Raw genomic sequence first — 4,822 nt, 5'->3', positions numbered from 1 at the left:
CCGGTCGAGTTATCGGACAGGCTCCGGGGGCCCTTGTAGAAGCGCAAGCTAAATTCTTCTTACCATTCTTTTCATCGATTAAATCATTTTTTACTTAAATTTTTTATTTGATTCTTCGTTTTTTAATGTGCTTACGGCTTCTTGCCCTAACTTTTCCAAACTGAAACATGGGCTCATCTTTTCGTACCTAAGTTACTCAAGTGTCTGCATTGGATCCACTAGTTTTTTTCCCACACCCGTGCGGTCAACACCTAGAGATTATTCAATGATTATTTCTCTCTTGCAACATATAATTTGTTTTAGCTGTCAATTTATCGTAATTTAAAAAATATGGGTTTTATAATGGAGGATGTCACCCTAAGATGGGGGCAAAAATGAGGTTGTCGGAGGCTGATTAATCCAGCTCAAGAAACATTGACAAGAATGGCTTTAGGAAATGTACTGAACTTTTGTGACATTTGCTAAAGAGTAGTCAAAAAGAAAGGATTTAGACCCATCTAATCACTTATAAAGCCAAACTAGCCAGTCAAGCAACCAATGTGTAGAGATCTACCTGCTTTGACTCTATTTTTGGCTTTAACATATGTAAATATATGACTGGCACACAATATAAGTACATCTAAAGAGAATCATAAATTGGATATAGGATAAGTACACCATAAGTGGTACAACTTTTGTATGACACTCTTTTAAGCGTCATAACTTTTCAATTGACAAAATAAACATCGTACGAAAGTTGCGGCATTGTAGGGTCATTTTCCCAATTGTATACCTAGTAAAAAAAAAGAAAAGTAGTGGGGAAAGACGACATGTACTCGTATGTAAATGCATAAACTTTGCACCTTATTTTTTGGCTATGCAAAGTTTCAAGGTTTACAAAATTTACCCTAAAGTAAATAAAGGATATATTTAAATCTATGTAGATGAAGTACTAAGTCTTCCGACCAAAAAGAGAAGTACTAGGTCATAATAGCAAAAACATATTACTCGAACCCAAGAAGAAATTATTCGAGGCGCATGAATGCGCTAGTTTTCGAGCAAAATCGTGATTGAAATTTAAGAAAAATGTTAAATCAAAGTGTAGTGTTGATTTCTCACTATAGGCGCGCCTTTGTTTAGTTAGTAGCTCACCTATTTGGAGATTGCGGTTAATAGTAACCCCATGAGAGAGACCTTACAGTAAAATTGATTATATAGAGAAACCCATAGCATTACACTTAATAATTGAGAACAAACCCTACTGCAAATTAAGAGGGCTTATGTTCCTTGTATCAGATTGCATTAAATCAGAAAAATCGAAATATTAATTGGGTTGGGTTTTGCTAACATAACAGTTTTTGAGTCAATGTGAGAGTAACGGTATGTTGCGAGCTATAAATTCTTGAAGTAGCGGATCCCACAATAATTTATAATTTTTTTATATATTTTTACGGTCCAAAATAGACTGTTATTCTCACAATATAATAAAAACCGCCACTTAATCCTTTCTCAATTGATTACATGTGACACGAGTAAGATACTGCAAACTTTCTCCATTTAGTTGCTCAACCAACAACTCTTGGGACACTCGCTAGCCAAATCAATATAGGTTTATTTGTCATCATTAATGGGCAATTTGAGGACTTAATTTTTTTAAAAAATTATGAACAGCTATGGAGAAAATTGTGCGTAAATTCACGGGGTCGGGGTTTAAAATGAGGTTCGACTCGTGTGCTCTGTAAAGAGGCAGACCAAAAGTTAAAGAAAATAGAGTTAGAGATATGACAAACTAAAAGAAAAAACACGTATTCTACCATAAATCGGAGACGGAAGTAGCCCAGATGGCCTCGGCCTCCAATCTATGTTACTCGATGCCGGTGAACGGACGGTTTACGTTCGCTCCGAGAATTAGCGGGCGATTGTGAATTCTGATTAGGGGAGATTCGGCTCTGTAGCCCAAAAGGGATTGAAGATGGGAGTCTTGATTTGACTGGGTTCGACAAACTGGGCATCTCTTTCGGGTGTGTGAGAGCTAGGCCCAGATTCAATCTTTGGGCCCAAAGTAGTCCGCCTTTTGCATAGCTTGGTTTTCTTTTCTTAGCATGTTGTTACATGATTTGGCCCAACAAAAAGTCAACGTGCATAGAAAACGACACCATCGTGGCACGTATGCTATGTTTATTTTTTCACGAAAAATAAATGATTTTAAAAATAATTTTTAAAATTAATGACTGGTATCATTGAAAATAATTAGTGAGTAAAAAATTTTTTTGATTATTGGCAATAATATATGTCTAAATATTTTTATGGACAATGAAAATTTTGTTTTGTTAATTCATTTCTATAAACGATATAAACAGTTATTTTAAGAGAATGTTTTCGAAAGCCTTACTGGTAGAATATTTTCCTTCTTTAACGGTGGTGAAACCTTACTTATGTAGGTAAATTTCAAGCTTGAGATGCTCCACTTTCCTAGTGACTAAATAAGACAAGAACTAAAGCCTTGATGCATAAGCAAGGAACTCACTATCTTACCGATTTTTATTTGCACAACTTAATTATGGATCGAGCTTACTTACTCTTATATGAAATATTACCGACCCAAGTAGGTGTGATTCACCAACTGCCGGATTAAATCTCCAACTAGTCATGGGTAAATATGTACGGGAGGTTTGGTAAATCTAAGGCGTTAGTAACAAAAAGAAGGAAAAAATCTAAGATTTGATCATTTGTAAATAGTCCAAAAGAATAACAATTCCGTGAATGTGTGGTTGAGACTCACCTACTAGGTTACTGGAAAGTCACATGATCGGTAACTTTTTTTTTTGGGTCTGGAATCGGTAACTTTATGTACCAATAGTTTTTTTTTTTAACACTTACTAATTAAATCTACCAACATACAAAATTACCCGTTTTCTTGGGAAGGAATAGTCGGTTAGTCCTTAAGGCTTCGTTTGTTTGGAAAAAAATGTATAATTTGAAAAATATTTTTCTAAAAATGATCGCTTACAAAAAAAAATATTTGCATGTTTCGTGGAAATGATTAAACATAAATTATTGTCATTGATAAAAATATTTTTATTGACTAATTATTTCAAGCAATACAAATGACTATATATTGCAAAATACTTTTCAAATTACTCATTTTTTTTCCTAAACAAACGGAGTGTTAGAGCATGCATGACAACACTTCTGGAGTAGAAATCCATTTGATAATGCAACTTCTGGAGTAGAAATTCATTTGATTATGTAACTTCATTTTTCTAGATATAGAGCATTTTTTTGCTCTATAAGTAATTTTGGAGCCACTTGAAGAAGTATAAAAAAGTTTACTTTTCTCCAGAAGTAGAAAAATTTAAAATCAACTTTTGATCAAAAGACTAGAGTAGAAGTGTTACTAGGGTTAAAAAACCGAACTTCCCACCGACCATAAATTGATTTCTAGAGGTAGAAGTCGTCTACCAATAAATGGGCCGTTAGCAATCACCTAACTTCTCATTATGTAATAATTATTTATAAAAATCTATACAATTAAAAAAAAAAATTGAATAAAAAATATCAACTGAATTTTTATCCATGGTGCATGTGACGTGTCTCAAGACTCTCTTTTTAGTCTTATTTTTCATCTTCTTTTTGACTTCCCTCTTTTTTGTTACCATCATGTAATGGCTAAATTACACGAAATTTTGCATTTATGATCTTGAGGGTCGTTCACATTTGCACATAAACTTTCAAGTGTCATACATTATTGCATGAACTTTCATTCCATTAGCAATCACTAACTTCTCATTATGTTAATAACCAAGCTCTATTATATTTTCAACTAATTTTTACATGGTGCATGAAATGTGATATTTTTCATCACTTATGTCTTTTGTTACCATGAAAAAATTACACAAATTTCCTTCTTAGATCTTGATTTCACATTTGCAATAAACTTTCAAAAAAATGGGACCCTACCCCTCCTTTATATAAAGAAATAGAGGAGATAAATTTGTATTTTCACACATTGGTGAAAATATTAATAGAACTAATAAGATATTTAAGAACAAAGAAACACAATTAAGTAAACTAAAAGGCCTCGATATCAAGGATGTCAAGTAACATAATTTGGATACTAATTATGCATCTTTAAATGCCTAATTATGCAAACTATTATTGGTTATTTATGTACATTAAGCATTATATTTGGATTAATCATTTGTTAAAGGACACCATCACCTTTTATAATTATCCCAAATATTTTTGGTAATCAATCATCTACATCAATGTAGTTTGATGAAAGTGGTTATATTTATCAAATTTAAATATTTAATTGATTTGTTTTGGTCGGGATCTTTAATCAGTTAATATCCTATAGATTGATTTTCCTTGCATTTTGTATTATTTACAACTATTAAGGGTAAAAAAAGAGATTTCTTTCTAAAAATAAGATGAAAATATAATTTAACCCCTGAAAAGTTATGTGATTACACATGCTAATGGATAAATAGAGGAAGGTCAACAACGGCAATAAAGTAAAAGTTCAGGTAGCATTGTGCAACTGTTTGTATAATTTTACCTACCTAAGGTTATGTTAGTTTTACAAAAAAAAAAAAATGATTTGAAAAATATTTTCCTAAAATTGATCGTGTGTACCACTTACAAAAAAGAAAGGAGAAGAATAGTATAAGTACCAAAAATTGTGAATGGCGCTCACTTTAATGCCAACAGTTTCATCCGACCTGTCATTTTTTTTTTTAAAAACGATCGTTTGAGTGTTAACTCTAATATGCATTGTCAGAAATCCGACCTGGCATTTTTTTTATTAATATTTCAAGTTGAAGTGGCTTGTCGGAGACAA

This window comes from Rhodamnia argentea, chromosome 3 (genome assembly GCF_020921035.1).
Source record: "Rhodamnia argentea isolate NSW1041297 chromosome 3, ASM2092103v1, whole genome shotgun sequence".
Lineage (NCBI taxonomy): Eukaryota > Viridiplantae > Streptophyta > Magnoliopsida > Myrtales > Myrtaceae > Rhodamnia > Rhodamnia argentea.
The sequence above is the reverse complement of the archived record's forward strand: the minus strand, read 5'-3'. Positions refer to the sequence as shown.